Source organism: Lathyrus oleraceus, chromosome 1, assembly GCF_024323335.1.
Source record: "Lathyrus oleraceus cultivar Zhongwan6 chromosome 1, CAAS_Psat_ZW6_1.0, whole genome shotgun sequence".
In the NCBI taxonomy this organism is placed as follows: domain Eukaryota; kingdom Viridiplantae; phylum Streptophyta; class Magnoliopsida; order Fabales; family Fabaceae; genus Lathyrus; species Lathyrus oleraceus.
The window spans coordinates 162,958,435-162,984,989 of record NC_066579.1 but is presented as its reverse complement, the minus strand read 5'-3'; positions in this window follow the sequence as shown (position 1 = coordinate 162,984,989).

The following is a 26,555-nucleotide window of genomic DNA, read 5'->3' as shown; positions in this document are numbered from 1 at the left end:
TTTCAGACCATGGATTGTGGACGAAGGAACACTAAGAAGTATAGTTTCAGATATCCTGACTTGAAAGAGCTAAGGAAGTTTTCATCCTTTGTATTAGATCCCTTGGACTTCAAGCAACATCATGGAAAGCTCTTGTCTGTGTTCTTTACTATTGTGGTTGAAGGACTTCGGAGTGTTTTGGTTTAGTTCAAGGACCCTATCTACAAGTGTTTCACTTTTCCAAATTATCGGCTTGTGCCCATGTTGGAAGAGTATGCCCATCTCTTGTGTATACCCGAATATGACAAGGTACCTTTTAGTGGTTTTGAGGAGAACCCAAGATCTCATATTATAGTTGAAGCTCTTCATCTAAAGAAGTATGAGATTGATGCTCATTTGGTGACGAAAGGAGGAATTCTTGGTTTGATGCTTTTAAAGCTATCTTGGTTTTTCTCATCTATGGCTTGGCTTTGTTTCCTAGCATTGACGGTTTTCTTGATGTTAACACCATTAGAATTTTCTTGATTGGGAATCCTCTTCCGACTCTATTGGGTGACATGTATTTATCTTTGCATTTGAGGAACTCTAAAGGTGGTAGGACTATTGTGTGTTGTGTTCCTCTTCTATACAACTGGTTTATTTCACACTTTCCTCAGATGCCTAATTTCATGGAAAACCGACAATGTCTACGGTGGTCCCATAGACTTATGTCTCTTACTAATGATGATATTGATGGTATGATTCTGCATTGGTTAGGTTGGACATTATTGATATTTATGGTGAGTTGTCTAACGTGCCTCTCATTGGTACACAAGGAGGAATCAACTACAACACAACATTGGCCCGTCGTCAACTTGTGTTCCCCTTGAGAGATAATCCTAATAACATTCAATTAGAGGGTCTCTTCTATCAAGAGGGTAAAGATCCCCAATTTTTGAAGAAAAGGATGATACATGCTTGGCATAATGTGCATAGGAAAGGAAGATCCTAGCTTGGTCCATGCAACTGTGTAGCTTTAGAAGCTTACACTATTTGGTTGAAGAAGAGAGATTTGGAGCTGAAGATGCCACACGCTTGTGAAAGACCTATGTGTGTGGTTGGGGATGCGCCATCAATTCTCCTTAACCAAGATGTAGAGGACTTGGAAGACACACTCTCCAAGATAAAGCAAGAGAAAGATATGTGGGAAGAGCGGTTCCATGTTTTGAGCTAAAAGCATGAAGAGTTGTAGCTTGAGTCGAAAGAAAAAGATGCACTTATTGAGATTCTTGAAGACCAAGCAGTCAAGATACAGAGAGAGCCAGAGGGTTTAGTTGCCTCCAATATGCCTCAGTCTTCCGGTGCTTGGAAGAAGATTGTTGACCAGCTAGTCCTTGAGAAGGCTCAGATGAAAACATCCATTGAGTCTGAGATTCGACGCATCCGAAGGAAGTATGCACCCATAGCCAGATCATTTGATGCAGTTGCTAGGGATCCTTAGGATGATAGTTTCCTTTTCTCTTGTACTTGTATACTGGTTTCTGAAATTGTAGTCAATGTAATCCTTAAATTTTATGAATAAAAAGAGATTTTATGGTCAATTGAATTGTTATTATTGTCATCGTTATTTGAATATATATTTTCAAATGAGAATTCATATGTTCCTTGAAGTTAAAAACAATAAAAAAACATTGCATTTCATGCATCATTTGCATAACAGGTTTTCTTTCGCCAAATATCTTATCGGTTCTTCTTTTGTGCATAAGCCAAGATGACTCACCACTATAAGACTCGTGCTAATGAACAAAAGCGAATGGAGCATCTAGAGAAAGAGAACAGAGAACTGAAGGATGAGATCTCCAGACTTAAGGCGCTAATGGAATCTGTGATTACTGCTCAGAATCAACCGTCACCATTTCCTGCAACTCCTCCTCCTCAGAGGAATGTCATTTCTAAGATTGTTTCATCAATTGTTCTTGTTGCTGCTGCCAATCAACCCATTCTTGCTGGATTACCTTGGGGAAAGCAACCAAACTTCGTGCCATAGGGGTATGCACCCATATATGTTTCTCTATCGGCATCTAGGCCGATCATGTCAGCGCCTCCTCCCATGGTTCATACGCTGCCTCGTGTGGAGGAGACTTTCCACCACTCTAAACCGTCTTAAGTTCCAGACGTCTATGAAAAGATGGATGAGATGAAACATCAATTTCTTGAGCCGCACAAAGAGTTGAATACGCTGAGAGGGAAAGACTTGTTTGGGATGAGTGTTGTTGAACTCTGTTTGGTTCCCAATGTCAAAATTCCCGTAAAATTAAAGGTCCCAGACTTTGAAAAGTACAAAGGGAATACTTTCCCACTGATCCATCTTGTTATGTACGCCAGGAAAATGTATACTCAAACTGATAATGATCAGCTGTTGATTCACTATTTCCAAGTCAATTTAACTAAACCTCCCTAAGATGGTATATGGGCATGGATAGTGCAAGCATTTGTACTTTCAATGAATTAGGTGAAGCCTTTGTCAAGCAGTATAAGTACAACATTGATATGGAGCCAGATAGAGACCAGTTGAGGTCTATGTCTCAGAAGGACAAAAAGAGATTTAAAGAATATGCCTAGAGATGGAGAGAATTAGCTGCTCAGATAAGTCCGCCTCTTGAACAGAAAGAAATAACTAATATTTTCCTGAAGACGTTGAGTTTGTTTTACTACGAACGCGTGATTGCAAGTTCCTCCAATGATTTTACCGAAATGGTAAACATGGGGATGAGATTAGAGGAAAGAGTCCGTGAAGGACGTTTGACTAAAGAAGAGGTGTCATCTAGCAAGAAGTATGGTGAAATTTTCTCTAACAGGAAGGAGGGAAAAAATAATTCAGTGTCAGTGGGGAGGCAAAGGAAGCCTCATGTAAGGAAAAGTTCTTAACCCCGTCAACATCAACACCAAGTTGCTTCAATAATTCCAGTTTTTTCCAACAAATCCAACAATCAATTAGTTCTAATTCAGCAACAAAAACATCAGCAACAACCGCAACAAAGAACCACCACCACCACCAACAACAACAATTATCACCAGCAAATATTTGAGAGGAAGAAGGTCTCATTTGACCCTTTTCCTATGACGTATGCAGAATTGTACCCGTTTATGGTACTCAAGAATCTAATCCAGCCCAGAAACCCTCCACAAATTCCTGAGCCACTACTATGGTGGTTCAAGCCGGATCTTCGTTGTGCTTTTCACCAGGGAGCCCCTGGTCGTGATATAGAGAACTATGTAGCGGTAAATTCATGACCATCAAGTTATGGATAAAGTTGACGTCAATAAAACCAGAGCTGCCACCGCGCTTTTATTGTTTCCAAAGGAAAAGGGAAAAGTACGAACAAAACCCAAAGATAAGATGTTTTCAAATTAAAACTAATAAAATGCCAGAGATTACAAGTAAGGGGGTTGGTTACACAAGGGGAAAGTGTTAGCACCCAAAGTGTCCTAGGGAGCTCTTTTTTATGTGTGCATGTGTTTTTGGTATAAATGATTTTTAATAAAAATAGAATGTGGGGATGAGAAAAGAATTCATTGATTATATTTTTGTGTTTGACAATACCTTCATACTCATGCCTACGTACCAACATAAAAATGAGGGACCAAAACCTCGTAGTTCGTGGTAAAAAAATTCAAAGTTGGTGAATTGCTTTAACAAAGATTTAATAAGAAAGGCACAAAAGGCCAAAAGTTTGAATGAAGACGTTAGTTCTTTTTGTCTTTTGAAAACTTTAAGTCAATATGGTTAAGTTTATTTACAAATTTGATTGAAGAAAGAGTTTGAAAATTCAATGGCATAAGGCCAAAGTTTCTAATCATTAAAACAAATTCTAAGTTTAAAATCACAAGTGTAAGACCCCAATTTTGACCATAGGATCCCTCAGGTTATCTCATCATATGGATTAGCTTTGAGGATCAAACCTTGGCATTCTCCTTACCCCTCATTCATTGGGTTTACATTGGGAGATATAACCAAGCACATTTGAGTGTATCATACTTTGTTTTTCATTATTTAGTAACCAAAATGCCAAAAAGTATGTCAATGTATAGTTTGTTTATTTTGTAGGTAGTGTGTGTGTTCACCCATGCTCCATCAAGCTCATATCTAGGGTTTGAGACCCTCAGTACAATGAGACTAATAAAGATATGGTTCACAATGATTATAGACATCATATATGGATCCCTATCATCTTCACATATCACTTTGATCAATAATTTATCAAGAGTTTGAGCTTGTTTTCCTTGGAAGCCTTAATTCATCTTGGTATCTATAAGACCAGAATTTTGACCCTAAGATCCCTCATGCAATTTCATCATATGCATTAGCATTGGGATCATACATTGGCATCCTTCTTACACCTTTTGATTTGGGTGTTTTTTGGGAGAGATCACCAAGCACCATGTGATTGTATCATACTTGTATATTATCATGTTACTAACCAAAATACGAAAAATATGTCTTTGCATTTGCCTAAATCTTTTGTAGGTAGGGCATGATCACCCATTGATCTATCAAGTTCATATCTAGGGTTTAAGACCCTCATGGCTAAGAGCAGAACCAAGGATTGATCCATAGTGTCTCAAAACATCATATATGAGTCTCAATGATCTCTACATGTTATTTTGATCAAGCATTCTTCTAGAGTTTGTAGATGGTTGTCCTTGGAAACCTTAGTTTGTCTGGGTATCTTGAGTAACTTCTTCAATACTTTTCTTCACCAGTTGGTCAAATTTCTCAAGGGACACTTAAAAATTAATCATATTATGCATATATGATTTACCATGAGCCTAAAAAGTCAAGAGAATTGAAAGTTAGCAAGTTGGTTGATGGTGGTTGGCCAGATGAAGTCATCTAATCAAAACTAGGTCTCCCTAGACCCTATCTCCTACACTTTTCACCATATGAAAATGATTCCAAGAGAAACGTTACTCTAAATGGCATTCCAAACAAATTTTATGTTGATACCTAGAGCTAGTTTTTCTTTGAAAATCATTTTCTATGTTGAAACATTATAGGACATTTTGTCTAAACATTAATTTGAAAGTCAACTTCCCAAGGCCATAACTTGCTCAATTTTATGATATGGAAGATTTCCAAGTTGAAAACTAAAATTCAAGATGTCTACTTCAACTTTTATGTTTACAGTGAGAGATAAATAAACTTTTATGAGCATGTGATATAAGGATACATTATAGGTCATTTTTGACGTATACCATTGAATAAGTGATTTTCCTCAACTTAAAAAATGCATAACTCTATCATTCTAAATCCAAATGACATGAAATTGGTGACCATTTTTAAGGCCTTTGATATAGGTACAACTTTTATGAAGACACGTTTCTCATTTGGAGCTCACATGAAAAGTTAATCAAGGTGGAATATTGAGGTATATGACTTAACATTTAGAAAAAATTTCAACATGTTGAAATTTCCAAACTTCCACCTCAAAATTCACCATGATCCAAGTTCCAAATGGAAAAGTGTACAACATAAAAGTTGTTCCCCTTTATCTAAGCTTTCCAAAGAGTCCTATTTCATGCATTTTGAATAAGGTTTGATAGGGATGTGCATGGTCTTAACAAATCAGTATCAAGTGGAAAGTTCAAATGTCCAAAACCTCACATTGCATTGCCTTGCCATTCAAGCCTCATTTGAACTTCATTAAAGTTGAATTTGGACCAAAATGGATTGTTTCATGGCCCTGTACACGCCCATGCAAGCTTGTGCATGCCATTTCCAAATTTAGCAAAATTGAAAGTGTGCAAATATCATTCTCAAATTCTATAAATACATGCCCTCTGAGCTCATTTCAAAGGACCTTTGCGCGCTAGCTTTGCCCCCTCTCTTCAAACCCTCACAACTCAAAGGAAAACCTGAGAATTTTCAACTTGAAAATTGAGTTTGAATCTTATTGTTTGGATATTCAAACACTCTAGGATCCAAAGATTTGTTCCATTGCCTAGCCACTTCTCCAAGCTACCTGGGTGTGATTAGGCAAGGTTTGAAGCAAGCAAGATTCAGTTCTGCACAGCATTGAAGGTATTTTTCAGAAATTTTCTTCTCTTCGATTCTCACTCAATTATCATCAATTCTCTTGGATCTTTGGTTGTCTGAAGTCCTACCAATGTAGGAAAGAATATTGAGTTGCTTTGAGGTCAAATCGAAGCAACTCAGTTGACACACCTAAAAATCCAACTCCTCAGTTGAGGTTAGATAAGTGCTATACGCCATTTTTTCTTTCAGATTATGTCCCCCTTTTTCATTTATGTAACGGTGATGACTGAATCCGTCCGGTGAGCCTCGCCTGAGAAGGTGACCGGAGTTCTAGCGTTGGTGGTGTGCTGGATAGGTTCGGAGCCACATGATCAATTCAAAATGTTTTAACCTCACGCGTTGGTTCTGATTACCATTCCTATGGTGCATTGAGTTAAGTTCATGGTGGAAATCGCGCTGATGACCACTTGATCTGCCACCTCAATTAATGAGGGAGATCAAATGGTCCATGTTTTTTCTAATTATTTGAATTTCATTTAATTTGTTTTATTTTCATTAATTCATATTAATTTTAATATGGATACAAAAAATATGAGAGTTTAACCAAAAAAATTTAAATAAAATCCTCTTTCATATTTTGAATTAAAATTATTTTTTGGATCATTATTAATATTTTTCATGATTTAATTGATTTTGGGAATACTTTTAATTGTTTAAAATACTTTTAAGTTTCCAAAAATTATGAAATTTTTTCTCCAAGGTCCTTTGACCTTTTTTGACCTATGATAAATCTCATGGCTATTTCTTTGGTGTTTTGATGAGGTTTTAGGAATTTGACAAACCATATTTAATTTAATGCATTATATTTAGTATTTTTAATTTAATAAATGCCAAATAGTTGTGTTGAGCCATTTTGAATTTTTGTGTAAGTTTGATTTATGTTGTTGGGTCTTGGTCAAGGTTGATTTGACTTTGCTAGGTTAAGATCATTGGATTTAGGGGATTGTTGGAATATACATTCCATCTCCCAAAATTAATTAATGATCTTAATTTTGTAAAAGTCATCCTTTGTCCAATTTGAGTTTTGATCCATTCCCCTCCCTCTTCATCTAATTCTCCTTCTTTATGCATACATATCATGGACCTATGATATCTCAATATCCTAAGGCTAGTTGATTGCAAAATCAACATAAATATGGATGAGATTAGGCCACCACTTTTGCATATTATTTTTGTGTGTGGTATGTTTCATGAGCATAGTCCATAATATTATGTCTCTAACATGCATTAACACCAAATATCTATTGCCTGGCCTCAAATAGTTGTGACTTTTACATAAGTCCAATTATGATTGCTTAACATAGCGCTGAATTTTTGACACAAAAGGCATATCATTCTAGTTAGTGAGATTGTAAGTCTCCCCTCTTTCATGGTATTGTGTGCAAACTTGGCCTTTTTTCCTTCCTTTGGAAGATGTCTTGGTTCGCGGATCCATGCTTGTGATAAGTGGGTTGAGTGTTCTCCAAAGAATGACTTAAAATAAAAAATCAAAAGCAAACGCAATACTAACTTCTAACTCATTAACAACTAACATTTAATTTCAAGTCATTTACGTTAATGCACTTTATTTCAAGTCTTTATTCATTTGCCATTATTCATACCATTCTAATTGTTTTTATTAATTCCATTTTCACTTTTTCCACTTGGACCATATTGTGTGATATATCTTGTTTGTGTATTTTGTTTGCTTGTGTGGTCTTTGACCATTAATGTACATAATAAGAACAAAAACCCTAAAAAAACTATTGTGTGGACTGTTTGTTTGATCTGAGACAATTGGACTTAGAATTTAGGCAACACTCCCTATGAAAAGGACTTGGCCAATGCCAACTTTCATGTAACCAAGTGCTTGTAATTTGAAACTTCGTATGATACATCATTGAAGATCCATTTGAGTTCATCTACTACATGGGCAAATTGGAAGAAGATCATGGAGTTGCTAAGCTTAGATGTGGCTATCTTTATTCGATGCCTTTCTCTTCAAGTTGATGTATATATTGTGCATTGTGTGTTGCTTGATTCTAATGTCCAAGGGAATTTGGGTTTCTATATGACACTCTTGTCTACTGGATTGCAGCCCACTGGTCAAATCTTTTCAACTCTTAACTTTTAGTTTTTATGCTTAGTATTAGTCTCTTCATATCCTCCTAATTTCTTAAATTTTAAAATATCTCCCTCAATTTTTAAAAAAAAAACTTCTTTATGTGAACTAGCTTTTATTCTAAACTTTGACCACTTCGCAAAAAGATAGAAACTTTGGCCTTATGCCATTGCATTCTCGGAATTCTTTTCTTAATCAAATTTGTAAATAAATTTAACTATACTTGACTTAAACTTTCAAAAAGCCAAAAATAACTAACTCATTCAAATCATTTTTAGGCCTTTGTGCCTTTCAAACTTAAACTTTGTTAAAAGCCATTCACTCACTTTGAAATTTGTACCACGAACTACGAGTTTTTGATCCCTCATTTTTATGTTGGTACGTACGCACAAGTCTGAAGGGCTTGGTAAATATAAAAATAAAATTAATGAATTCTTTTCTCATCCCCCTATTGTATTTGTTTGTAAACATCCATTTGTACAAAATCCATATGCACACAAAAAAGGGCTCCCTAGGAGTACCTAGGACACCATGGGTGCTAACACCTTCCATCTGTGTAACCAACCCCCTTACCTATAATCTCTGACATTTTATTAGTTTTGACTTGAAAACTTCTTACTTTTGGGTTTTGTTCGTACTTTTTCCCTTTTCCCTTTGGAATAATAAAAGTGCGGTAGCGACTCTGGTTTTATTGAAGTCTAGCTTATCCATAATTCGATGGTCATGAATTTACCGCTATAGAAATTAAGTGGCGACTCTGCTGGGGAAAAGTCTCTAGTGGGTTTAGCCTACTTTTTATGTGTATATAATTGTATATATGTGATGTTTGTATATATGTATGTGTGATATATTCTGCTTGTTATGCTTGGTGATCTCTGAGTGGTGAGATAAGTTCTAACCCAAACTTGAGTGCAATTAAGATAGGAGGATGGTATAGTCATGTTCGACTTGTGTTGAGTAGTCTTTAACAAGTTGTCTTGAGATCCATCCACTTAGTGGAGACCCTCTTGGATAGGGAAATGTCACACAAGTATTTATGGTTAGGCATTATTATCTCTAATTTGGGTCCGACAAGCTGAGGACCATAGAACATTTACCCCTCTTGGCCTATTTAGGACGTGGTGCGGAAACTGTTCAAGTGTAGACTTGATAACAGTTGTTACACAATACTACACTCAGACGAGTTTCTCTTGAGAATATTATAGGTCGATGAGTCAGTCATCTTAACGTGTAATATCCGATATATGGAATTAAGACTCTGGGAACTTTTTAGAACATGATCTACAGGTTTTTATCCTTAGTTCACTCCTTTGGGATGGTTCTTACCTAGACTCTATGCTCGTGACTCACAACAAACCCTTGATTCTTGGTTGCTCCAATCAAGTCTTGTCAATATCAATGGGACTTAGGTGTTGATAAGGTGTAAACCATAATCCACCAAAATGGATGATTGATCTTGACAATGACTTGATCCATCCCTTGACCTTTGTTTTCTTGCCTTGTGTGTGATCCCTTATTTGTGATTGTTGCATTCATGCATTCATGCGCATCATAACATCCATCACACGAAAAATTTCAAGGAACTGAGGTATTATTTGCAAATATTTTCAGACCATGGATTGTGGATGAAGGAACACTAAGAAGTACAGTTTCAGATGTCCCAATTTGAAAGAGTTAAGGAAGCTAGCCTCATTTGTATTAGATCCCTTGGACTTTAAACAACATCATGGGAAGCTTTTATCTATCTTGTTTGTTGATATGGTCGAAGGACTTTTGAGTGTGCTAGTACAATTCTATCATCCTCTCTACCGTTGTTTCACTTTCCCAAATTATCAGTTGGTGCCTACATTGGAGGAGTATTCTCATCTTTTGGGGATACCTATTTCTAGTAGAGTTCCTTTTAGTGGATTGGAGGAGATTCCTCGATCTAGTATTATTGTTGAAGCTCTTCATTTGAAGAAATCTAAGATAGAGGCTCGTTGGGTGAAGAAAGAAGGGTTATTTGGGTTGCCATCTGATTTCCTCATAAAGGAAGTTACCTCTTTTTCTCAAGCCGGCAGTGTGGATGCTTTTGAAGCTATCTTTGTGTTGCTCATTTATGGATTAGATTTTTTCCCTAACATTGACAGTTTTGTTGATGTTAACGCCATTAGACTTTTATTGATTGGGAATCTTGTGCCTACTTTGTTGGGTGATATGTATTTCTCTTTGCATCTAAGGAATTCTAAGGGTGGTGGAACGATTGTCTGTTGCATTCCTCTTTTGTACAAGTGGTTTATTTTGCACTTGCCTCTTACACCTGCTCTTGTGGAGAACAAACAATGTCTACGGTGGTCTTAGAGACTTATGTATCTCACTAATTATGATATAGTTTGGTATTATCCATCTTTGAGTAGTTTGGATATTATTGATAGTTGTGGTGAATTCCCTAATGTGCCTCTCATTGGTACACAAGGAGGAATTAATTACAACCCTTCTTTGGCTCGTCGTAAACTTGGGTTCCCCTTGAGAGACAAACCTAATAACATGTTGTTAGAAGGTCTTTTCTATCAAGAGGGTAAAGATCCCCAACATTTGAAGCAGAAGATTGTGCATGCTTGGTATAATGTACATAGGAAAGGAAGATCCGAGCTTGGTCCGTGCAATTGTGTAGCTTTGGAAGCTTACACTCTTTGGGTGAAGAAGAGAGCTTTGGAGTTGAAGATGCCTTATCCTTGTGAAAAACCCATGTCTATGGTTGTGGTTGAGCCATTAACTCTCCCTAACCAAGATATAGAAGAGTTGGAAGGCGCGCTCGCCAAGATGAAGCAAGAGAAGGATATGTGGGAAGAGTGTTTCCACGCTTTGAGCTAGAAGCATGAAGAGTTGCGGTTGGAGTCTAAGGACAAATATGAACTTATTCAGCTACTTGAAGACCGAGTGACAAAGAGACAGAGAGAGCCGAAGGTCTTATCTTCCTCTAGCATGCCTCAACCTTCCGTTGCTTGGAAGAAGATTGTTGATCAGCTTGTCCTCGAGAAGACTCAGATGAAGGCTTCTTTTGAGACCGAGATCCGATGCATTTGAAGGAAGTACGCGCCTTCAGCTAGATCTTCTGACATTTTTGTTAGGGATCCTTAGGATGACTAGTCTCCTTTTCTCTTGTATTGTTCATTTTGTTTATGAAATTGTACTCAGTGAAATCCTTCCAATTATATAAATGAAAAGAGATTTTTGGTCATATCAAATTGTTGCAATTGTTGTTAAATATATATATTTGCAAATGATATAGTAAGTTACTAGAAAAATAAAATAAATAAACAAGCATTTCATTTCATGCATCATTTGCATAAGCAGGGTTTTGCCAGATGTCTTATTGACGTTTCTTCTGTGCTTCAGCCAAACTGACTCACCGGTAGAATACCCGCGCCAATCATATGAAAATTATGGAGCATTTGGAGCAAGAGAACAAAGAGTTGATGAACGAGATCACCCGCCTGACTTCCATGATGGAGTCAGTTCTTGCTGCTCAAAGTCAAGCTTCTCCAACGCCTACCACTCCTTCTGCGAGGACTGTTATTTCAGAGGTGGCTACCTCTACCATGCCTACTAATACCGCCCATTTCGCGCCTACTATGCCTGTCGGGTTCCCGCGAGGAATGCCGTCCAACGTCATGCCTAAAGGCTTTGCGCCTACATCTGCTTCCATGCCGGCATCTAGCCCGGTCATGTCCGTGCCACCTCCCATTGTGCACACCTTACCTCGCGTAGAGGACACCATTTATCACTCCGAGCCGTCTGAGGTTCCGGATGTTTATGAGAAGATGGATGAAGTGAAGGATCAGTTTCTTAAGTTGCGCAAGGAATTGAAGACACTAAGGGGTAAGGACTTGTTTGGAAAGAGTGTTGCTGAGTTGTGCTTAGTGCCCAACGTCAAGATCCTGGTGAAGTTCAAAGTGCCTGACTTTGAAAAGTATAAGGGGAACTCTTGTCCACTCAGTCATCTCGTGATGTATGCTCAGACAAACAATGATCAACTACTAATTCACTACTTCCAAGACAGTCTAACCGGTGATGCGCTCAAATGGTATATGGGATTGGACAATGCTAGCATTTACACTTTCAATGACTTCAGAGAGGCTTTCGTCAAGCAGTATAAGTACAACGTGGACATGGCGCCTGATAGAGACTAGCTGAGGTCTATGTCTGAGAAAGACAAGGAGACGTTTAGAGAGTATGCGCAGAGATGGAGGGAATTGGATGCCCAAATCACCCCTCCTTTAGAGGAAAGAGATATGGCAGCAATTTCAGCAAGAAAAAGGATAGTGAAACAAATGAAATTTCAAGTGGGAGGCAGAGGAAGCCTCATATCAGAAGAAATCCACCACCCCATCAACATCATCATCATGTATCTTCTGTTATCCCGGTATTTTCTAATCAATCAACACCAGTTCAGCAACAATAACGTCAACAACAACAACCGCAACAACGAACAAACACCTACAACAACAATAATACCAACAACAATCATCACCAACAGAACTTTGAAAGGAAAAATGTCTCTTTCGACCTGATTCCTATGTCATAGCAGAGTTGTATCCATCTTCGGTTCTGAAGAACCTACTTCAACCAAGAAATCCGCCACAAATTCCAGAACTACTTCCTTAGTGGTACAAACCTGAGCTCCGTTGTGCTTTGTATCAAGGAGCATCCAGACATGACATTGAAAATTGATACCCATTCAAGTATGAGGTCCAGAAATTAATGAAGAGTGGAATGGTGTCCTTTGAGGACCGCGCGCCGAACGTGAAAGCGAACCCTTTGCCCGCTCATGGGAACTCTTCTGTGAATATGATGGACGGTTGTCCTGGTGAATATAAAATCCATGATGTACGGTTTATCCGAAGATCCTTGGTGCAGATGCATAAGGATATCTATTTGGTGAGTGATTGTGAACATGACCATGACGGTTGTGTTATCTGTAGTGTTAACCTGAGGAGTTGTGTTGTGGTGAAAAGGGACATCCAACGACTGATGTATGAAGGCATGATTCAAATTTTTCAATCCTGTCACTTAAGTGATGGTGTCAATTTCATAATGCATGTTTTCAAGCAAACAGAGCGGTTGGTAATCCAATATGATAGCAGTAACAGCAGTAGCGAAAGATCAATATCTTATGTTGAAGCTGAGTATGAGGTTGGAACTCCATTCCAAGCCTTATCTATTGTTGCTGAAAAGAGGGTTAGGGCACCCATGTCCTCATTAAAAGGCGATGTTGATCAAAAGGGGCGCATGGTAGAGGTCTCCAACATCAAAGGCAGAACCGGTTTGGGATTCTAGAAAGGTTCATCAACTGCAAGGTCTGAAGATATGCAACTTAGCTTCCATATAGGAGGGTTCATTCATGGCAATAAATAAACACTTAGTTGTTGTGCTAGAGGATGACGAAGTGGAGGACTGCACTAATTTTGTGACGCATGGAAAGACGTGCAACAATTGGATTGTTGTTGATATTCCTATTATTTTGCATCGATCTAAGTAATTGCTTTTATATGTTTTAAAAATCCTTCTCCTATGCCTAAGGGAGAAGTGAACATTGTTTGGGCATTTTAAATTGATCATTAATAAAATTAATTCTATTCATCCACATCTATGATGTTTTGTTTTTACTTTTTGCTTTATTCTAAAAATGGTAATCACAAAAAAACATAAATAAACAATATAACTGTCCATCTGCATAATATTTGGTCACAAATTCACTTCTCCAAAATCAAAATATCAAATCATTATGTAGGTTGGTTTCTAACCCTATTGAATAGAATGATCCTTCTCCTTCTCCAAATTTTGAATTCCCTGTGTTTGAGACTGAGGAGGAAAGTGATGAAGAAGTGAGTGATGAGTTGTCTCATCTTCTTAAGCATGATGAAAGAATCATTCAGCCGTTTGAAGAGTAGATAGAGCTAGTCAACTTGGGTTCCAAGGATGATGTGAAGGAATTCAAAATTGGGTCTCGCCTGTGTCCAGATGTTAAGAAGGGGTTGATTGATCTTCTTCGAGAGTACTCAGATGTGTTTGCTTGGTCCTATCAAGACATGCCTGGTTTGAATTATGAGATTGTGGAGCCTAGATTGCCGTTAAAGCCAGAATGCCCGCCATTCAAGCAGAAATTGAGAAGAAAGCATCCTGATATGGCAGTGAAAATCAAAGAAGAAGTGCATAAGCAGATTGACGTCGGTTTCCTTGTGACCGCTGAGTATCCGCAATGGGTTGCCCATATTCAGTTTGTGCCGAAGAAAGATGGAAAAGTCTGCATATGTGTCGACTATAGAGATATTAATAAAGCCAGTCTGAAAGATGATTTCCCTCTGCCACACATTGATATGTTGGTAGACAATACTACTAAATTCAAAGTCTTTTCATTTATGGATGGATTTTCTGGATATAATCAGATCAAGATGGCACCTGAAGATATGGAGAATACCACATCCGTTACACCTTGGGGAACATTCTGTTATAGAGTGATGCATTTTGGTTTAGAGAATGTTGGTGCGATTTACCAGAGAGCAATGACTACTCTTTTTCATGATATGATGCATAAAGAGATTGAGGTTTATGTCGATAACATAATTGCTAAATCAATTGATGAAGAGGAACATGTTGAGCATTTGTTGAAGCTAGAATGTTGAACATGTTGAGCATGTGTGAAATAAGTGTACTTTTGGTGTTCGTTCTGGTAAGTTGTTGGGCTTTATTGTCAGCGAGAAGGGTATTGAAGTTGATCCTGCCAAGGTCAAAGCAATACAAGAGATGCCTGCGCCTAAAACTGAGAAGCAAGTCAAAGGTTTTCTCGGTCGCTTGAATTATATCTCCAGATTCATTTCACACATGACTGCCACATGTGCGCCTACGTTCAAGCTTCTTTGGAAAGATCAGTCTTTTGATTGGACCGAAGACCCCCAGAAGGCTTTTGACAGTATCAAGAAATATTTGCTTGAGCTTCCGATTTTGTCTCCTCCTATTGAAGGAAGACCGTTGATCATGTACTTGACTGTGCTCGAAGATAGTATGGGTTGTGTTCTTGGGCAACAAGGTGAGACTGGAAAGAAAGAATTTTTCCATTTACTACCTCAGTAAGAAGTTCACCGATTGTGAGACTCGGTATTCTATGCTTGAGAAGACTTGTTGCGCATTGGCTTGGGATGCTAAGCGTCTGCGTTAGTATATGTTGAATCATACCACTTGGTTACTATCCCAAATGGATCCTATCAAGTATATATTTGAGAAGCCTGCTTTAATTGGGGGGATTGCCTGTTGGCAGATGTTGTTATCATAGTATGATATCGAATACCGATATCAGAAAGTGATCAAGGGTAGTATCTTGGTTGACCATTTGGCTCACCAACCAATTGAAGATTATCAGTCAATGCAATATGATTTTCCTGATGAAGTGATTTTGTACTTGAAAATGAAAGATTATGATGAACCATTGCTTGAAGAAGGGCCAGAACCTGGTTCCCGTTGGGGCATGGTATTTGATGGAGCTGTTAATCAATATGGTAATGGCATTGGGGTAGTGATCATTACTCCTCAAGGCAGGCATCTACTATTTACAGCTAGATTGACTTTCAAGTGTACAAATAACATGGCAGAATATGAAGCTTGCATTATGGGACTTGAAGAGGCCATGAATCTCATAATCAAGTATTTGGATGTCTTCGGAGATTCCGCTTTGGTCGCGAAATCAGATCAAAGGAGAATGGGAGACAAATCAACCCGGTTTAATACCATATAGATATTATGTTAAGAGGATTTCAACTTTCTTTACAAAGGTTGAGTTTCATCATATCCCTCGAGATGAGAACCGGATGGAAGATGCTCTTGCAACGTTGGCATTAATGATCGTAATGAAGTATTGGAACGAAGTTCCCAATTTTTCTGTGATGCGTCTTGATAGGCCAGCTCATGTGTTCACTGTTGAAGAGATCAAAGATGAGAAATCGTGGTCTTACGACATCAAATGTTTCCTCCAAAGTAAGATTTACCCGTCTGGGGAATCTTTGAAAGATAAGAAGACTTTGAGAAGATTAGCCGATAATTTCTACTTGAATGGTGATATACTGTATAAGAGAAACTTCGACATGGTTTTACTCAGATGCGTGGATAGAAACGAAGCAGACTTGTTGATGACCACAGTGCATGAAGTTTCCTTTGGTACTCATTCCAATGGACATGCAATGGCGAGGAAGATGTTGCGAGAAGGTTACTATTGGATGACAATGGAATCTGATTGTTGCAAGTTTGTGAAGAAATGCCACAAGTGTCAAATATATGCTGATAAGATTGATGTTCCTCCGACACTATTGAATGTTATCTCTTCCCCATGGCCCTTCTCCATATAGGGAATTGATATGATTGGAATGATTGAGCCCAAAGCTTCGAATGGACATTGTAGGTGTTGAATTGGCTGCATTATATGGTAAAACACTAATGTCTTGACTGATGTCATGACATGTATGTGTGACTACATTGTAGTTACTGCAGGACTAGCTAACACAGGATTTATTGAATGTCAAACTGGATGTTGTGACATTCATACCTGTAAACAGATACTAAGGAATAGAACAGCAGGTGTTCTGTTAGAACTTAGTATTTATTTCCAGTCTGGTTATCAAGGAAAGACCAAACCTGGCATAAGGCCTACTGACTGAATGTCAAACTGGATGTTATGACATTCATCATTGACAGCAGCTACTGAAGATTAGGCAGAGTGGTGTTCTGCTATACTTCAGCATGTTACTTAGTTTGTTCTTCAATAGAATAACAGAACTAACTTAAGGCCAAATGTGTAAATGTTAAGTTGGACACTTTGACATTTATTAATGTAAGTTGTTACTGTAGTATGGTCATTTTGATCATGTACAGGTCAGCAAAATTGTACAGTCTGTTTTCTGGAAAAACAGACTCAGCATATGGACCTTGATGTCAAGCTGAATGTCGTGACATTCATTCCTGACAGCATATGCTATATTGTAGGTTGTTCAGTTTTCTGTTTCAGCTTTTTCTCAGGCTATTCTTCAGGGATTCAACAGCTGAGAGAAAATCCAGGAAATCAACAACCAAGCTACATTCAATGAACCTAACAAATAGCCTATTTGTTAGTAACCTAAATGTTGAATTTATGGGAACTCGAGTGACCTTAAATTCAGGAGAATACAGGTGCAAAAGTCCAGGTGCTGCAATATAAAAAGGAAGGCGTTCCTTCATTCAGTTTCGGGGATTTTGAGGCGTGAAGATTTTGTGTGTCCATCATACTTCACTGCTGTATTTTGTGAGTCTAGTATTAGACGTATCTTGTAAGCCAAGCCATTATCAAGTAGATGATTGCTGTGGCATAGGGTGTTCATTGAGTTGTAAGTGTTGTGTCGCTCAAAGCTTTTAAGCGTGAGTGCTGTGTATCTTGATTTAAGCTGTGAAGCACAATCAAGAGTTGTTTTGAAGTGTGACTTCAAAGTGTCTTTAATATTGATTAAAGGTATATATCACTGAGGTGATTGAGGGGGAGTGAGTAGGAACTCTGATCTTAGTGTAAGATTGAAATTGCATTGGGTAGGGATTAAGTGATAAGTTGTAAACGGGTGAGTTTAGCTTTGAATTGATACTACTAATAGTGGATTTCCTCCGTGGCTTGGTAGCCCCCAGATGTAGGTCATGTTGGACTGAACTAGGTTAACAATTACTTGTGTTATTTACTGCACTTACATTTAAGTTCTGCATAATTCCTGTCTGTGCAGAATTGGATGTCATAACAACCCGTGTGACATCCAAAGTCTGATAACTAGAATTTCAGACATCGTTTCATTTTAGTGGCAATTGACTACTTCACAAAATGGGTTGAAGTGGCATCGTATGCAAATGTAACCAAGCATGTTGTTGTAAGGTTTATAAGGAATCAGATCATATACCGCTATGGTGTGCCAAGTAAGATCATTACTAATAATGGATTGAACTTGAAAAACAATATGGTGGAAGCTCTTTGCAAAGACTTCAAGATTGCACATCATAATTATTCTCCCTACAGACCCAAGATGAATGGGGCCGTTGAAGCTACAAATAAGAACATTAAGAAGATTATCCAGAAGATGGTTGTCACATATAAGGATTGGCATGAGATGCTCCCATTTGCTTTGCATGGGTATTGTATATCCATCCGCATTTCAACAGGGGCAACCCATTTCTATCTTGTTTAAGGTATGGAAGCAGTGCTCCCCGTAGAGGTTAAGATTCCTTCATTGTGTGTGCTCATGGAAGCCAAGTTCACTGAAGTTGGATGGTGTCAGACCATGTTTGATCAGTTGAACTTTATTGAAGAAAGGAGGTTAACTGCCATGTGCCATGGTTAGTTATATCAGCAAAGGATGAAGAAAGATTTTGATAAGGTCACACCTCGAGTGTTCATAGAAGGTGACCTTGTGCTCAAGAAGATTTTAACGTTCAAGCCAGATTGTAGGGGGAAATGGACTCCTAAAAGGCCCATATGTTGTTAAGAGAGTCTTTTCAGGCGGAGCTTTGATTCTTACAACTATGGATGGTGAAGAGTTCACTCGTCCTGCAACACGATCATTATGAATTTGTTACTTTGAACCTATGACTTGTGGAATTCATCTTCTACATGGGCAAATTGGAAGAAGATAATGGAGTTGCTAAGCTTGGATGTGGCTATCTTTATTTGATGCCTTGCTCTTCAAGTTGATATATATATATTGTGGATTGTTTGTTGCTTGATTCTAATGTCCAAGGGAATTTGGGTTTCTATATGACACTCATGTCTATTGGATTGCATCCCATTGGTCAGATCTTTTCAACTCTTAACTTTTTATTTTTATGATTAGGATTAGTCTCTTCATATCATCTCCATTTCTTAAATTTCAAAATCTCTCTCCTTTTAAAAAATTCTTTGCTTGTGTCTGTTTTTCTAAACTTAGACAACATTGCAAACTAGAAACTTTGGCCTTATGCCATTACATTTTCAAACTTCTTTTCCTAATCCAACTTGTAAATAAACTTAATCATACTTGACTTAAAACTTTCAAAAATCCAAAAAGAACTAATTCATTCAAACCATTTTAGGCCTTTATGCCTTTCAAACTTAAATTTTTGTTAAAAGCAATGCACCCACTTTAAAATTTATACCACGAACTACGAGGTTTTGATCCCTCATTTTATGTTGGTACATAGGCACAAGTCTGAAGGTCTTGTCAAACACAAAAATATAATTAATGAATTCTTTTCGCATCCTCCCATTCTATTTGTTTGTAAACATGATTTTGTATAAAATACATATGCACACAAAAAGGGCTCCCTAGGTGTACCTAAGACACTTTGGGTGCTAACACCTTCCCTTTGTGTAACCAACCCCCTTACCTGTAATCTCTAGCATTTTATGAGTTTTGATTTGAAAACTTCTTATTTTTGGGTTTTGTTTGTACTTTTCCCTTTTCCCTTGGAAACAATAAAAGCGCGGTGGCGACTCTGGTTCTATTGATGTCTTGCTTATCCATAGCTTGATGATCATGAATTTACCACTAGAGTATCTTGTGTGACTTCCTCAGCAAGTTTCTTCATCATTTGATCAAATATTTCTAGGGATACTTCATATTACTTCATTTTACATGTATATGATCCTGCATGATTCCTAAATATCAAGAGAATGTCAAGTTTGCAAGATGGTTCATGGTGGTTCACCAGAGAAAGTCAACTAATCAAAACTACTATTCCCTAGACCCTATCTCCTACAATTTTTATCATATGAAAATGATTCCACGAGAAATGTTACTCCTTATGACATTCCAAACAACTTTCATTTTTAAGTCAAAAGCTAGTTTTGCTTGGAAAATCATTTTTTATGGTGAAAGATTATAGGTCATTTTGTCTGAACCCTAGTTAGGAGGTCAACTTCTAAGGACCATAACTTTCTCAATTTTTATGAGATCAAATCCATTAAAGTTCCATGGTCAAATTAAATATGTAGTCTCTGTAGCACCTCATATTTGCACCCCTCATTCATGCATTCATTTTTAGGTCATTTAACATTTCATATTGCATTTCATCATGTCAACCAGAATTAGCTCCAAGAAGCTTGAATATCATCCAAGACACTTTGTGGGTTCTAACTGGGTAATCAGTCAACACAAGGAAATGACTTGAGTTACGTCCAACATGTTCAAATGGAGTCTATTCATCATTCAAAACGCTAATCTGGAAGGAGCAAAAGTTTGTTCCTGAGTTGTCATGCTCGCTAGGCGAGCAGAGTGGTTCGCCTAGCGAGTCCCAGGTCTGAACTATCATGCTCGCTAGGCGAAGACCACACGTTTTAAAAATATAACAGAAAAATCTTGGACTTGGACCTCTCTCATTTGAGCCCACAAAGCCACGAAAATCAGGTTATAAATTGTAAAAAATCATTGGAAAAAGGGAGAATGTGTGAAAGCTGAAAACACTTTGAAATTTCATTGGAACAAGACCCTAGAGAAGAGCTAACAGAATTCAGAGCAGACTCCATAGCACAAGATCACCTTTACCAATTCCATCTCATATAAACCCTAAGATCGCTTTGCAAACCGCAACGGGAAATTCAGTTTCATTCGATCTCTCCAATCAGGTTTGCCCTATTTCCATTATTTTATGCTTTCAATTTGAAATTTCTGAATGTGTGAGGCATTATGGTTGAATTTGGAAGAGTGGGTATCGTTAGGTTTCACATGTGGGTTTAGACATGCATGAATGTGTAGAGCAATGCCTCGAATGTTTAATCGTTTAGTTTCTGAAATGTGTACCATAGGATTTGGGGTTACTGAAATCGGAATGTTATCAAAGAAGAACCCAGAACCCGCAGGCACTCGCTAGCACCTCGCTAAGCGAACATGTAGCGAAGCTTCGCTAGCACCTCGCTAAGCGAAGCAGTAGCGAGCGTGACAGTAGTTGTTTTTTTCTGTTTGCTCTCTAATCTATTTTGTGTTTGTTATGACATGCTTTCTCTTGCATCCGTGCACTATTTACCTGATAATGTTGTTGTTATGTTTCTTTTGTTTGGTGCAACCCTTGATTGCACCCCATCTTGTTATTCTAACTTGTTTGTTGAGTTTTTATGAGGGCTCACATGGCTCCGAAAGAGATAGCTTGCTTGGTATTCCACTTTATTTGTGGGATACCACTTGGAGATTTATTCCAATTACTTGTACTGACTTGCTTTCTTTGATGGTGCCAGCGTGAGAGATCTCTGGGTTTCTTGTCTCTTTAGTTTCTGTTATTTCGGATCTTTATCCGCGGGGTAGATATCTTGATCCCTTTTACATCTTTCCCGCATTTTACCGCTTTCGTAGCTGGAAGACCTCGATAGGAGGCAATGTTTTTTGTGTGTCTACTTTTGTGCTAAAGACCTTCACGAAGAGGCAATTGACAGATAAAAGGGATTAGTAGTCAATCCCCCGTTATTCAGTGTGTCGTTCTTTATGTTTGTACTACGTGTCGATACGTCAGAACAAAAGTCCAAGATCTTTTGTCCGGTCGGTCAGTGGAGAGGGTTCCACCTTTCTGAATCCCCACTTTTTGTCATGAGCTCACCGTGTCCAGGGTTAAGAGCTATGAGGTCTTATCCTCATTACCCTTTTGATCTGGTCACCCTGACGTTCAGTGTCAGTGGTTAAGAGCCCGTTTGATTACCCTTCCATGGCTTGTTTGTCGAGGTTGATATGACACCTCTTGACTAAATCCCTACCCACGTATGTTTGAGCCCCCTTGTTGGCGTGTTTACTTTATGAATGTTTGTTTTTTATGGTGTGATTGTCTCCCCATAGGATTGCTAGGCATCATATAGTCCCTCATTTGCATGTCAATTAAGGTAGCACGGTTCCTTCGTCTAGGACTGCCTTTTTGCATGAGTATCCCTAAAACACAAACAACCTCATTGATTTTTCTTCTTCTAAGAACACGTTAACTCCTTCTACTACAGGCGAGTAAGTCTCCGAAGGTCGAGCATCCGGTAGATTGCGTAGTAACGTCGTTCACCTAAAAAACACAAAAACAAACCAGAATAGGTTAGCCGAACTACCGTTTGCTCTGATTGTCATTCTAGAGGAGATACGTAGGCATAAGACGCGTTTTCTTAGCGAGCACACTTCTCTTTAACCCATAGGTAGCTGAGCTACGAAGACTCTGATTCTCATAAACCCACACCCTTTTCTTTTGACCCCTCTTTTAGTAAATAGTACATTAGATAAACCCACACCCTTTAGACAAGAACAACAAGAGTGGATCCCGTAGAGTACTACGGATGCGTAGGGGTGCTAATACCTTCTCTTCGCATAATCGACTCTCGGACCCAAGATTTGGTTGCGAGACCTTGTCTTTTCCTTTCCTTTTTCCAGGTTTACTTCGAGCGTTTCCTTTCCCTCCTTTGGGATAAATAACGCACGGTGGCGACTCTTCTGTCATTTCTTTCTTTTTTTCACCGATTATTTCTTTTCGCATTTAGGTTGCGACAGTCTCCAACGTTGATGCTTGGAAGAAGTTCAAATTCAACTTGCAAATGCATGTGCCAAGAGGAAACATTATAGGTCATTTTGGGCCATTACCATTGAACAAGTGATTTTCCTCAACTTCTAAAATGCATAACTCCTTTATGCCAAATTCAGATGAGGTTAACTTTCTGACAAAATTGAATAGGTTTGAAATATATACAACTTTTATGAAGGAACGTTTTCCATTTGAAGCTCATAGCTAAAGTTATTCAAGATGGAAGAAGTGAACATTTGACTTGGTACTTAGAAAATTTTCAAATATGTTTGATTTTCCAAACTTCCACCTCAACATTCGTTATGGTCCAAGCTTCAAATAGAAAAGTGTTCAACATGAAAGTTATTCCCCTTGATCTTACCTTTCCAAAAAGTCCAAGATCATCTCATTTGGTTAAGAAATGAAGGACTTGCGCATGGGTTCTTTTCAAAGGTTCATTTGGATGGATTTCACATTCATATTCCAATCTCCATTGCATGAGTACATGATATGATTTCAACATTACACATTGGTAATTTTGGATCTGATAACATCATTTGATGGGCCTATCACACGCCCATGCAAGCATGCAAGGAAATTGCTAAATTTGGCAAAGTTTAAAAGTGTGTGAAAATGAATTACAGTGCCTATAAATACAACCCTCTTGACTCAAAATTAAAGACCCCATGCCCAAGCTTTGAACCTGCAATCCAAACCCTAACCATTAAAGGATAATCTTGAAGGTTTTCATTTGAAAATCAAGCTCAAATCTCATTCTATTTTGATATTGAAACTCCAAGAGTCCAAGCTTTTCTTTGATCCAATTCATCTCCAACAAGCTTCTGAAGCCAAGCCAAGGACAATTGGAAGCAAGATCAAGCAAGGTTGAAGCTCATTCGAAGGTGATTTTCTAGAATTTCCATCTCTTTGATTCTCTCTCAATTATTCACTATTCTTTATGATTTTTGGTTGACCGAAGTCCTACCAATGTAGGAAACAAGATTGAGTTGCTTTGAGGTCAAATCGAAGCAACTCAGGTTCATGATCCTCAAAATTCAAATCCCTGTATCTTTTTATATAGTTGGAATTGGAGAAAATCGAGGATAGATTCGTGATCCTGAGCATTTCATCTTTGAAATAGTGTTCTTGTTTTTCATTTTTCATTAAGTTGAAGGTGGACCAGTCCAATGAGGTCCACCAGAGAAGATGACTAGAGCCCTAGCTCTGGTGGTGTGTTGGCGTGTCCAGAACCATTTGATCATCATCTCATGTTTTAATCTCAGCCTTTCTTTTTAATTACCATTGGTGTGGCGCATTGACTCAGGTCTTTGGTGAAACGCGCACGTTTGTCCATCAGATCTGCCACCTCAATTAATGAGGGAGATCTGATGGCCCTAGTTTTTTCTATTTTAATTTTAATTTCTGATTTGATGATTAATACTTTTATTTTGTTTAATTGATATTAATTTCATATTTAATCCAAAAAATATTGGACTTTCACCAAAAATATTTAAATATTTTTCTCTTTCATATTTTGAATTAAAATCATTTTTTGGATTAATTTTGATATTTTTAATGAATTAAATGTTTTTACGGATATTTTTAATTATTTAAAAATACTTCTGACTTTTCAAAAATCATGAAATTTTTTATCTAAGGTCTTTTGACCTGGTTTGACCTAGGATAAATATCTTGGACATTTATTTGGTGTTTTGAAGAGATTTTAGGTTTTGACCAAATTAAAATGTATTTTAATTCATTTTTAATTTGATTTTTAATTGATTAAATGTGTAAAAATTATGTTGAACCATTTTTCTGATCTTGTGATGTTTAACTATTTTTTGGGGCCTTGGTCAAGGTTGATTTGACTTTTGTTGTATGAAAACCATTGGATTTATGGGATTGATGAAATGTACATTTCATCTCTCAAAATGAATGAATGGTTTTAATTTGATAAAATTCCTCCCATGACCAATTTGTGTTTCTCTCACTCCCCTCCCTCTTCATCTTTATCCCTATTCTTTCCCATTCCTTTCATTGACCAATGAAATCTCTAATGTCTTAAGGCTAATTGGTTCATCAATGACTTTGTGTCAGATGAACCAATACAAGTATGACTGAGATAGGTCCATCCCTCTTGATATTTTCTTTTACTGTGTGGTATGTTTTAGTAGTTTGGTTCATTATACCAAATCTCTAACATGCATTAACACCTAAATATTTTTGCTGGCCGACCTCAGATAGTTGTGACTTCTACACAAGTGCAATTACGATTGCTTAACATAGAGCTAAATTTGACCCTAAAGACATAGCATTCTATTAAGTGAGATTGTAAGTCTCCCATCCTTCATGGTATTGTGTGGAAACTTGATCCTTATTCCTTCTCATGGTAGATGTCTTGGTTCTAGGATTTGTGCTTGTGAATGGATGGTTGAGTGTTCTCAAAAGAATGACTTAATCAATTAAAAGACATCACTAACAATTGACTAACCTTTGACTAACATTTGACTACTTTCAAGTCATCTACTTTATGAATTTTACTTTCAAGTCATCTACTTTATGAATTTTAAATTTCAGTCATTTACCATTCATTTCCATTTACATTTCCTTTAACTTCTTTATGTTTATGCCATTTTCACTTTGCTCATTTTGAGCCATATCTTGTGATTGTATATATTGCTTGTGCATTTTGATTTTGTTTATGGTCTTAAGACCTTAAAACACTTAATAAACAACAAAAACCCTAAAAAATATTTGATGGATTGTTGATCTTGATCTGAACTCTTGGACTTAAGAATAGACAACATTCCCTGTGCAAAAAGGACTTGGCCAATACCAACATTTTAAGACCAAGTTATTGTTAACTAAGCCCTCATCTAATGCAAGCCTTGGAATATGTTTGAATTCATCTGATACTTTGTCTTAGTGTTAATTGTTATATTTATCTTGTGTCTGATGCTTTGTTCTGAATTGATCAAGGAATATTTCATCTGGTACATTAGAATACAAAGAAGACTGATAACTATGGGATTTGCTTGCTTGGATGTGGATATCTTTATTTGATGCCTTGATCTTCGTGATATCTGGATATTGCTAATTGCTTGATTCAAAGTCCAAAGGGAAAGTGGGATTTCTATATGACATTCTTGTCTGTTGTATTGCATCCCATTGGTCAGATGTTTTAAACTCTTAACTTTTAATTGTATGCTTAGGGTAGCCTCTTAATCTTCTCCCACTTCTTAAATTTCAAAGCCTCTCCCCCTTTTCAAAAACTTTCTTTGCTTGTGATTTCAAAGTTAGACCTTATTCCAAATAAAAACTTTGGCCTTATGCGAGTGGATTTTCAAACTTTTTCTTAAATCAAATTTGTAAATAAACTTAATCAAATTGACTTAAAATTTCAAAAGACAAAAAGAACTAACAACTTCATTAAAATTTTGGGCCCTTTGTGCCTTTTCCATTTAAATATTTGTTAAAAGAAATTCACCAACTTTGAAATTATTACCACGAACTACGAGGTTTTGATCCCTCATTTTTATGTTTGTACGTAGGCACAAGATCGGAGGTCTTATCAAACACACACAAAATATAATCAATATATTCTTTTCTCACCTCTACCCTCTATTTTATCAAACATCATTTACACCAAAAACACATGCACACAAAAAAGGCTCCCTAGGAGTACCTACGATACTTTAGGTGCTAACATCTTCCCTATGTTTAACCAACACCCTTACCCGTTATCTTTGGCATTTTATTAGTTTTTATTTGAAAACTTCATATCTTTGGGTTTTGTTCGTACTTTTCCCTTTTCCTTTGGAAACAATAAAAGCGTGGTGGTGACTCTGGTTTTATTGACGTTAAGCTTAT